General features: G+C 34.4%; 1 protein-coding gene across 4 annotated transcripts in view; it reads right to left on the reverse strand.

Annotated features, from left to right (window-relative positions):
* The window catches only part of SI (sucrase-isomaltase), a 135,241-nt gene that overhangs the window by 90,393 nt on the left and 32,149 nt on the right, over nucleotides 1–12,699 (reverse strand). The window lies entirely within an intron of this gene.

Here is a 12,699-nt window from a genome sequence, read left to right on the forward strand (position 1 = left end):
AAATCAGTTATATAGCAAGAAGTTTAGAATCATTCCAGAATGAAGTTAATGGGAAGAACTAAGTCCAATGTAATCATATGACCAAAAACTTTTCAGTGATTTACTCTCTATTCATGTGCCACATTATTATATATGTCTAAAATCTCACTAAATCTACCCCAAGTTCCTAGAATCAATAGGTAAGCAAAGCAAGGTCACAGGATGGATATAAGGTGAACAGACAAAGGCTAATCACGATCCTACATGATAGAAATGAACAATTGAAAACTGAAAGTAAAATATAGATATAGACAGAGATATAAGTTGATAGATAACTATATCGTCAATTAGAGTAGCACTAAAAATGTTGATGTAAAAGTTATGGATTTTAAAAATGGAGGGATATACCATATTCATAAACTGCAAAACTTGGTATTAAGCTGCCAATTTGCCACTATTAGATCTACATATAAAATATAATCTAAATCAAAACTACTGGAAGTAAATATGAACAAGCTGATTGTAAATTTTGTATACCAACTTGTATAACAGCTATATTGATAATTTCCCCAAACTGGAAACAACCAACATGTCTATAAACTCTGGCATATCCATATCATAGCCATCTACTCAGCAATGAAAAGTTACAAACTGACGATTTAGGCAACAATATTGATAAATCTTACATTTCAGATCAATTGTTTTCCCTGTAATTTTAGTTCTTTGATAGATTCAAGAGAAATCATTAATAAATAGCTGGTCTGTCTTTTTATTTCTTCCTTTAAAAGTGAGAGTAAAGATTCTTTCCACTTTTCAAATCTTTGAACTGAAATGATAAGCCTCTGTCAAGTTTTAATTAGTCCGCCTTTACATGTTCCTTAATGTATAGAAATATTTTAAGTAACAGCTATTGTTCTCTCCAGTTAAAAACTGTGTGATTTTAAATTTTCACAGCTTCTATTTCAAGTCCTTACCTCCCTGTCTGGTGCGACAAATTGTCCTTTGTGATAAACAAATACTTCTGCCACCCTAGCTCTGGTTTCATCAGTGAACCTCAATCAATAGAATAAAGTGTTAAAAAATTGCTTAGAAGGTAAATTCACACAAAAATCACAAAATAAACATACTCAATTATAAGCATAAGGAAGTTACATACAGTGTTTTAAAAAGGCTTTTTAACTTAAAGCATATCACTTTTACTTAAAAGCAAATATAAATTCTTAAAATGTCAATTATTAACATAAAATTGTCCAAAAATTTTAAAACTTTATAAGCAAAATGGTCCCCAAATTGAGTTGGAGAGTCAGTAGGCAGGGTAAGTTGTGAACACCGAAAGTGAATCGTAACTGGTGATTGACATGTAGTGTACTTAGAACAGATTAATGTTCAACTACTATCTTTATGGAGTATGATGTACTTTGTCTTTGAAATGTGCATGTCTGAATTATTTCAAACATATGATAGTTAAATTAGTTAAATGATGGCAATCAAATATGCACTTTAGGTTAAAAGTTATATGATTTCATGCACTAGTTTCATATGTTACTTGCCACCAGGATATAACAAAAAAGACAAAAATCAAATTTTCACAGTGGTAATACAGAGATACTTCAAAATATTAAATAATAAAAAATGATCTGTTTCTTGATGCTAGAGAGGATGTGGAGAAATAGGAACACTTTTTCACTGTTGGTGGGAGTATAAATTGGTTCAGCCATTGTGGAAGACAGTGTGGCGATTACTCAAGGATCTAGATCTAGAAATATCATTTGACCTGGCAATCCCATTACTGGGTATATACCCAAAGAATTATAAATCGTTCTATTATAAGGACACATGCACACATATGTTTCTGGCAGCACCGTTCACAATAGCAAAGAGTTGGAATGAACCCAAATGCCCATTAATGATAAACTGGTTAAAGAAAATGTGGCACGTATACATCGTGGAATACTATGCAGCCAATAAAAAGGATGAGTTCATGTCCTTTGTGGGGACATGGATGAAGCTGGAAACCATCATTCTCAGCAAACTAACATAAGAACAGAAAACCAAACACCGCATATTCTCATTCATAAGTGGGAGTTGAACAGTGAGAACACATGGACACAGGGAGGGGAACATCACACACCCAGCCTATTGGGGGCTGGGAAGCTAGGGAAGGGATAGCATTAGGAGAAATACCTAACGTAGATTACAGGGTGATGGATGTAGCCAACCACCATGGCACATGTGTTCCACACATGTACCCTGCATGTTCCACACATGTACCCCAGAACTTAAAATACAATAAATAATAATAATAAATATTCTGTTTCTTTTAGAGGTCTATGAAAAAAACTAGAATGAAAACAGCCACATGGCAAGAGAAGAAGTAATGGAAGAAGGCTCTAAGAGTTGTGGAATTTGTTTGAGTTCTTTCTTCTAGATGACAGAAGCAGATGGAGTAGAACACAAATTTAAAAAGGAAAGCCAAGGATCATGCCTGGGTCATAAAAAATATTGGGTACAAAAGATTTTAGAAGAAGAAAAGGAGAAGACAAAGTTAGTAGCGAGACACCGGCACCATTAGAAGGACCAAAAGATGGAGAGTTATGTGAAGAGCTTCCAGAAAATAGGACATATACAAGTGCTGGTATTCCAGTCTTATGCACAGATGCATAGCTAAATGAATAATAGCACACATGTGCTAATAAATAGAACAGAAGACTTTTTAGACATAACTCTAGATGTAACAATTCTTACAAGTTTCATGCCCAAATTTCCAGATATCTTCAGCAGTCTCAAGTAGAGCTCTGTATCATCTCCATCAGGACCACTATTTACTATGTCTCTATTTTAGTTGACGTCTCCACTTCTCCCCAAGCTACATGAGCTCATGACTTTTAATTCCTTTTTGTTAAGCATTATACATTGCCACTTAATTCTGCAAGTTTCCTTCCTCAATGTCTCATATGTAACCCTTTCTATTCACTTTATTGCTACCGGTATAACATAACTTCAAACCTACATTATTGTAATTGTTTCCTAACTGGTCTCCCAAACTCCATTTATTCAACTTTTCTCTTTTCCCTAAAGTAAATTCACCTACCTCTCTCCAGTAAAATAATTCAACTCATTATATTCCCAGTGCAGTATTCCAATGATACCTAATGCCTAGAGGTAGAGAACCAAACTTCTTCGTACCTTTAAAACCCTGCATTTTTCATATCTGCCATTTCTTCTCCCCTGCTTTTCCCTTCATAACAATGTGTTTCACACTTGTAGACTAGTACTGTCTTAGCTTGTCTCATATTAAAGCCATCCATGACTGCTTCAATTGGTCATGTGAGACTGGGAACGCAGAGAAAGCCAGGGCAATGCTTTCCTTGTCTTTACTTAAATCACAATGCTCTTCAGGATGTTTTGTATGGAGCAGAATATAGCAGTGACTGCCACTTGTTTACCCATATCAATCCTCCCTTTTCAAAGCTCATCAGTTAAAGTCCATAAGGAACACAATTGTGGTAAAACAAGGATGGGCAGGGTTTCTAAGTAACAGGAAGCTGAAAGAGGGTTATAGGATTTAGACTTTTGCTGTGTGACTATAGAGGCTAGAGCAAGGAAGGCTAGCTTTGGATTGAATAATGTCCAAAAGCAAGAGCAATTCAGTAATATAGTTGCCAGGTATCATAATCTTTATTCAGGATGTTGGAGGAAAAAATCATGCTGGGGATATCATTGTAATAAAACAGCAACACACACAAAACTCAGTTTTTGCAGCTACAATATGGTCTTGTTAAAAACATTGTTTATTATAATCTGAACATTAACAGAGCTAATTTTTCTTTCTTTCTTTTCTTTTCTTTTTTTTTTTTTTTTTTTTGAGACAAAGTTTTGCTCTTGTTGCCCCAGGCTGGAGTGCAATGATACGAATTTGGCTCACTGCAACCTCCACGCTGAGGTTCAAGCAATTCTCCTGTCTCGACCTCCCAAGTAGCTGGGATTACAGGCATGCACCACCACACCTAGCTAATTTTGTATTTTTAGTAGAGATGGGCTTTCTCTATGTTGGTCAGGCTGGTCTTGAGTCCCCGACCTCAGGTGATCTGCTTGCCTCAGCCTCCCAAAGTGCTGGGATTATAGGCCTGAGCCACTGCTCCCGGCCTTTTCTTTCTTTTAGTGATAAAACCACCTAAATTTAATAGGGTATGTGGCTATCCAGACTACGCTGTTAAACCCTCCATGCTGCTAATTTTGTGTATGTAGCTAAATTCTAGTCAATGGGATGAAACCAGATTTCATGCATATAACTTCCATAGTACATTTTTTTAAAAAAGAAACATTTTTCTCTCCCCCAACCTTTACTTACTTCTATGAACCAAACACATATGTATTTCTGTAAGTCAGCTTTGACCATGTATTCCCAGGAGATAGTGGAATAAAAAGTAGAAGGCTCATAACATTCCATGACAACCTTGTGGAACATGGCTACCTGTCTACCCTATATCTTTCACCTTCTTCTGAATAGTAAATGAAAAAGAAATAATCTAACTTATTTTAGCCACTGAATATTTGAATCTTTTCTTTAGAGTGGCATGTTTTATTTTCATTTAATAACATATGACAAGATATTGGCCATTGAATTATGAATTCTAACAATAAAATGCTAAGTATGTCTACTGTAGATCTAGAGGTTCTTGGCTGGATTATGTACATTATCTATTACCTTCTTTGGCCTTCCATTATGTAATTTGCCAAGTATTTTTATAAATCAGGAAACTATTTGCATAGATACACTGCATAAACATGTAACACTAAGAAAAAATAATAAAATGCAAAAACCTTGAAAGGACTAATAATATCATTATAGGTAACTGTAAAATGAAAAAGAAAAAGAAGTCTCAGTCATGCTTTGCTGTTGGATTGCAAAGGTTTGATTTGTTTTGTCAAATCTGCACTTACTGGATGCAAAAGTCTCAATTTATTGAACTCTTTATAAAAAATTGGAAAATTGTTCAATTAAAATAAGAGAATAAGGAAGATATTTTATGTTGTTAATAAGCTTATTTGATGTTTTCAGAATATTCAAGACAAAGGTTACAATATGAGCATTGTAATTACTTTCCCCAGAATATGCGAATATCTGTAGGTGCAATATGAAGTCAGATTAATAGTTGGGTTTCATTTTAGGTTTGGAATGTAGTACTTAAATTATATTAAAAGAAATCTTGGCTGGGAGAGGTGACTCACACCTGTAATCCCAGAACTTTAAGAGGCTGAAGTGGATGGATCACTTGAGGTCAGGGGTTTGAGATCAGACTAATCAACATGGTGAAACCCTCTCTCTATTAAAAGTACCAAAATTAGTAGGGCATAGTGGCAGGCACCTGTAATCCCAGCTACTAGGGAAGCTGACGCAGGAGAATCACTTGAACCCAGGAAGCAGATGTTGCAGTGGACTGAGATCGCGCCACTGCACTCCAGCCTGTGAACAACAAAGCGAGACTATGTCTCAAAAAAAAAAAAAAAAAGAAAAGAAATCCTAATTGAGAAAAAACTTGATGTTACATGTCACCCATAATACATGTACCTAATGAATTGCTTCACTCTTACCCACCAAAAGATCCCAGAAACATCTAATGTGCTTTGGATAGGTACTAGGTTGCTGGCACAAAAATGAAGCCTCACCACATCAAGACATGCTTTAATGGGAATAATACAACAGCATCTTTCACAAATACAAGATTGTTAAGAATTTCTACTTTTTAGATAGATTAATTTGGCTTTTCAAAAAATAGTATATTTATGCTTGAGAAAGTCTAGATCCTGCCTTCTGCACAAAATTTAGAAAGTTGGAAAGGTCATAAGGCTACCAGGTTTATAAGAAAATGGTTGAATACTCTGCAAAGATACAACTTTTCTGAAACCCATCTGGCAGTTGAAGTTACAGCAAAACTATTAACTCGAAATCTAAGTATATCAAGAAGAACTCAAAGAGTTACAGGATGTCAGCTCTTGTGTACTCGAAGCAGATGGACACCAATGCCATGCAAGCCAGTAAGGAGAATGCTGCTGAAATCTGTAATGAATTGCTAAAGGCTGAGTGTGGGCAATCATGAGAGGTGGAAACCAGGGAGCCAAAGGCACAGGGGAATTTGCACCCACTCACGAGTTCTCATGCATAGAACTGCAGACTGGGTGGAGAGTTTTGAGAAGCCTTCCCTTATGAGACAGTTTTACCGGAAAAGAATGACTGCTACTGCAAGAAAAGTACAATATTCCCCCTGCTCCCCCACAGAGGAAAGGCCTTAGGATGCTGGGAGCAGGTAACAAATCTGCTGTCTTTTAGACACAGGTGAAGACCTGGGGCTAGGGGAATGAAACAGAAACAAACAAACAAAAAACAAATAAACAAACGCACACAAAAAAACCTCTCTTAGAGAATGGGCAGAAATGTGTTTTAGACCAGGACCACTGGGAGGGTCTCCCTGTCCCAGAGTTGGGGCAGAATCACTGAGATCATACCATCGAGACCCAGGAACACAGCGCCTGGGAAAATGGAGGCCAAACTTGAACAGAGAACAACACCCCTATCAAACCAGGTAAGGAGCTTGAGAAACAGAAACAGCAAGCCACTCTTAGGGGAATGGTCAAGAGCATGATCTTCTGTGAGGCACAGAGAAAAATATATGACCTTAAGCCAAGAGTCAGCAGATATTGAGTAAATCACACTCTGAATCCAACCATCCTTATAGCCACCCCTGCTTCAAACTTAAGGTGATTCTAGAGATATTTGAAGCTTGTGGTTCATTTAAGGTACTCACAGCAGCAACAACATCCAAACCCAGTTTAGCTCCTAGCTAGATTGACACAACATTTCACAATAAAGGCCTAGCAAAGCAAAAATGTAACCATTTCCAGGCATAGATGATATAATACTATTTACCTCAGGCTCCACTATCCTACAAAAGACAGTTTAATTTTACTATCAGAATTATATTAATTTTATTATAATGATATTAAACCTCTTTCCTTTATAAATTACTCAGTCTCAGGGTTTGTGTATATTAGCAGTGTGAGGCCAGACTACTAATGGGTCTATACAAGGAGGTAGTTCAGTATAATTAATTTTATGAGAGGTCAAAACCATAGCATTTTATGATTAAATTTCTGCTTATCTTGCTTGATCCAATTATAGACAGTAGAATGCTTAACCTTCCCATTTTCAATTTTTTATTCTTCTACAAGTTCTATTATATAGTGACACCACAAACTACCTTTATATACCAATCTAGACTTCTAGACATCAGCAGATGAAAAAATATTCTAAAGCTACACAATGCTACCTAACAACTGTGGAGTAATCTTTGTGAAACTACTATTTTTGAATATTTTCTTGAATTTTTCTCATATTTTAAATTAAAAAGCAGTAGAAAGTGGAAAAAAAAAAAAAAAGCCTGGCACGGTAGCGCACACCTGTAATCCCAGCATTTTGGGAGGCCGAGGAGGGCAGTTCATGAGGTCAGGAGATCAAGACCACCCTGACCAACATGGTGAAACCCCGTCTTTACGAAAAATACAAAAATTAGCTGGTCTCGAACTCCCAGCCTCAAGTGATCCATCCACTTCAGTCTCCCAAACTGCTAGGATAAGCCACCATGCTTGATTCTTGAAACTATTACATTCGATGATAAATAAAGCAACACCATTCTGAGGGAATAACAAAATCATTGTGTATATATGAATATATTCTATGTTATTTATAGACATAATTAAAACCCATTGAATCATAGATAATAAACACAAAGTAATAAAACATAGACTCAAAAGGCAGACTGCCAAATGTCACCATGAGAAAAGATAAACAACATATTTGAGAGGGTGTTAAAAAGGACACCTTTGATTAGTTTTAAGTTGTGTATAATGCCTCTATTAGTTAATGTCGCTATCACAGTGAAGCATCAAGCTCCGGAAACACTGAGGATTGTTCAAGATACTCTCTTTTACCTTCAATAGAGGTTGGATAGATAAAAATCATAGTTACAAAATCTCAAAAATATTTCCTATTAAAGGAAAGGTCCCAGACATGGGAAACAAGGACCCTCTTTCATGATAAAAGGGAGCATAGAGTATTTTTCCTCGCTCTTAGCAGCAACATTAACTGCCAGAGATAATTCACGGGGAAGCAGCGGAGTTGTGGGTCTAGCAGAGCTGGTAGAATCCCAAGAAAATCATTCTCAGGGCATTATCATGGCTGTGTCTGGCACTACCTAGAATCCTTTGGTTTCTACCCATTTTCTGAATGTTTCATTGATACTAAGAGATGAAGCCTGGTCTCTGGTTAAAAAAAAAAAAGCCATGCAAAAATTAGGTTTATGATCTCAGTAAGCATCCTTATCTCTTGACTGTAAACAATAAAGGGAACAGAGAATTACTAGAACATCTCCTCAAAATATTGGAGAATGAAAAATGATTCAATTCACATGATAACGTTCAAAATACACTCTAATTTTTCAAAGTGTCTTTAGAATTTTAAAATGTCACATGATTTATTTATCATGTGACAATGCATATTTACTTTACATTGGTGATATCCACATAGGGAACCAGTCCTTTACATAACATATACTTAAACAGGACATTCAGTTCTTGGCAATTTCCAATGACTGCCTCCAGTCACCTGGGCAACTATGGCATCTCAAAACTCACTTAGAGACAATTAAGCCATCATCCAGATGAAGGGCCAGGAATGGCTTTAGCTTTTAACCTTGCAGGTCATCAGAAACTCAGAGCAGCATCAGTTAACACAAATATGCCTCCATTGAGGAGGAAGCTTACAAGTAAGAAATAGTATACAACAGTATCAATCAGAAATTCAGGGGCATTAGCAGTTCCGTAAACAGCTCATCTCACGTCATTGCCACGCCCCTTCAGTCCGCTTCTCAATCCCCTGCCTCCGTTCATTTTTCCACTTCTAATTGTTACTCAAGGTGTTTATTATTTTTAAAAAAGTCTTTGATATAAAGCTTATTTTCCTCAGCCTTGGAATATAGACAGAAATGTACAAGTTTGTCTCTGGAGTTGGATCACAGCTTCATTTGAGAAAAACTATAGACTAATGTGAACTAATTTTTGTGTTTCTAAAGTGCCTGTACTTTAAAGGAAGTGTGCTAAAATCATACAGCTGTAAAACTGAGTGTATTGATAAGAACTGTGTTTCCTAACATTCTGTAATTAAGTTGAAGTTGAAGAAATATAATAAAATGTAAAGTAACAGCATGCTAATAATTACGACACTGCGAAGTAATGATCAGTTTATTTGGTTGTATCCTCAGTTACAATCTAATTATTTATTTACCTAATTTTTAATCAGGATCTATATGTGAGCATCGGCCATTGGGTGTAGCTTAGTATTTGTGCTAATCCTCAATAACAGAGAACATTATATAAACATTTTTAAATTGATAAAATTCTTATTCAACAGGACTATCATACTTTCATAAAAGTGCAAATTTTAAAGTGTTTAATGTGAAAATTCAATTGAACTTTTACTTTAGATATAAAGGAAAATAAAATCTAAGATTAAGAATTTTTTGCAAATGCCTTTTTATGTTAATTTTGTCAGTCTACAAAAATAACTTCATTCTGTTTTATTGGCATCATAATGATATTTTGAGAAGACTGGGACATCAGGTACATAATAGAAGAAATAATGGTCTACTATTTGTTATTTCTCACTTAATTTTAAACTGTTATTAAATAGTTTTATTTCATTCCTGAAAATGAGAACTATTTTCTGTTTTAGTCTTGCTAAATGAGAAAAAACAAAGAGATAGAAAAAAGATAAAATGCAAAAACAAACAAAAGGAAAGATAAAGGAAAGAAAATGAAGAAAAATAGACATTATATTTAGATGTGTCTTTTTATTTAATTAAATGATGCTCCCATCAAATTATTTAAACCAATGAAATCTTCAAATAATTAATTATCTCTCCTCCAAATCCCTAAGGGACAATATCCTGCATATTTGATGTATGAAGGTCTCTATTGCCCTCCAATTGCAGGTAATTAATTAGCTAAAATTATATTCAATTATCTACACCAACTTTCTTCTGAAAACATTCTTAGTTTGCTTAAAAAGCAAACATTTGATTTTAATCAGATGTGATTTTTTTCATCTTACAAGAGGATTAAGATTAGTGAATCACTATACAGTTTTTTATGCCATTAACTTCTTGATTCCATTTAGGATACTTCAAAGAATAAGATTCAATATTATTGGAATTCTCATGAACGTATTTTTTACATATGGAAATCAAAATCTATTTATAAATGAAAAGATAAAAAGAATAATTGCAAGGACAAGTCTCAATAAACTGAAAGTTTACAAAGTGCATATGATAGAAATAAAGGGGAAAAACTAAAGCAAATAGAGGAGTCACATGAATTTTAAAATAACTATATGAACTCATAATGTTCTAAATTGGAAGTTTGTGAAAATTCCTATGACCCATAAACTACATTTGGACTAAAAAATGAATAAAGTATTATTCTTTTTTACAAATTGTAAAATAGTATTACATGACAGACACTACTTTATTCCTTTTGTATGAGATTATCTTCTCTGGCAAATAAAATAACTTTCTCACTAAAATAGTAGAGTAGAAGAATAAATCTCAAGATAGCTGAAGATATACAAGAGTGCCTGGTTTATATAGCATGGGGTTAAATCTCATGTTCTGGATTGGCTGTGTCTCAGATTACTTCAAAATTATAGAAAAAATGCTAATCATTCATTGTTATAGAAAGATAAGACAGTGGTTCTATCAAAAGGAGCAAATACTGTTCTGTTTTCAAAGAACTAAAACTGAATCTATGAATCAAATACTATTGACTTTCCATATTGATCCAGCATAAAATTTTGTAACTGTTTAGTAGCATTTCAATAATTTTTGTTCAAACGGATTTACTGAGAAAAAAATCTGGAATATATTATGTTGAAAATATTAAATAATTTGTGATAATTTGATATCAGAAAATATCTTTGTTGGATTCGTCATCATTTATGAATAATATCAATTCCATTTGGACAAGGTTTCTAAATGTGTTGAGTGAGAGAATCAGGAAGAATTCAAGTGTCCACATATAAGCAATTAAAAATGTATCTGGAGATAATTTTATGAGCAATATAAAAGGCATAATATGTGACAATACAATTAGGGGATTCATAGCTATTACAAGAGGTATATTTAAAGTAAGTCAGTTTCTAAGTTCACACTAGCCTGAAAGGTACCATAATGAAAGTTAGAAATAACATGAAATTTATTTCATGTTATTTTATATATATTTATATATATTCATTTATATATATATTTATATATAAATATATATAAAATAAATTTTATATAAAACAGTCCAAATAAGAATGGAGCACTTCAGACAGAAAGAGTAACAACATTTAATAGTATCTTTTGTGTCTTTTCTGCTTTTTGCTCTAATCCTTTTTATTCTTTTTGTTTAACTCAGATATGCATCATTTCCTGCCTGCATTCTTACAGCCTCATAACTGGTGTCTTTGATCTTGTAAGCTGACTTCTCTCCATTTTCCTTGATACTGAAATGATGTTTCCAAGGTTTGTCATAGCAAATAAGCATATGACAAGATACTTGACATCATCAGTCATTAAAAAGCTGCAAATTAGGGCTGGGCGCGGTGACTCACACCTGTAATCCCAGCACTTGGGAGGCCGAGGCAGGTGGATCACGAGGTTAAGAGATCGAGACCATCCTGTCCAACATGGTGAAACCCCATCTCTACTAAAAATACAAAAATTAGTTGGGTGTGGTGACGTGCACCTGTAGTCCCAGCTACTCGGGAAGTTGAGTCAGAATTGTTTGAACTTGGGAGGCAGAGGTTGCAGTGAGTGGAGATCACGCCGCTGCACTCCAGCCTGGCACCTCCTGACAGAGTGAAACTCTGTCTGTCAAAAAAAAAAAAAAAAAAAAAAAAAAAAAAAAAAAAAAAAAAAAAAGCTGCAAATTAAAGCTACAATGAGATACTCACACAAACCTTCTAGAATGTGTAAAATTAAAGAATAATAATCATACCTGGTGATAGTAAGTTTGTGGAAGATTTAAACTCTGTACAATCACTTGGAGAAATAGTTTAGATTTTTTTTTAATTTAAATGGACAAGTACCATGTTACCAAGCCAATCTACTCCTAGATATTTACCCAAAGGAAATGAAATCTCTATAAATACTTGTAAATAAATGTTTGTACCAGTTTTCTTTGTAATAGCTAACTACTAGAAACAACCTAAATATCCATCAGCAAGTGAATTGATAACAGGTTGTGCTATATCCATACAATGGAATACATCTCAATGACAAAAAAAGAAGAAGAAAACTGAATGAACTATGAATGAATTTGTAAGAGATCAAAATATGTCATGCTAAAATATGCCATGTTGGCATAACAGTTATTTAGAGCTGGAGGCAAAAGAGAATCAACAGATACTGAAAAAAGTTTTCTCAGAGCTTCTCTTATCTGACTAAAATAAGAAACTTCTGAAAAATAAGGACTGCCATAAATATCCTAGCTCAGGGAAGTTTTATGACCATAAAAAGAACAGAAAGTCAGTGTCAAATGAACTTTCACAGATAATCTAGTTAGTTTCCATTTCCCCAACCCATATATTAATATTTACCTTCCTACAGTTTGCTGACCTTGAAATCA

This window comes from Aotus nancymaae, unplaced genomic scaffold, assembly GCF_030222135.1.
Source record: "Aotus nancymaae isolate 86718 unplaced genomic scaffold, 86718_ANA_hifiasm-v0.15.2.pri h1tg000019l, whole genome shotgun sequence".
Lineage (NCBI taxonomy): Eukaryota > Metazoa > Chordata > Mammalia > Primates > Aotidae > Aotus > Aotus nancymaae.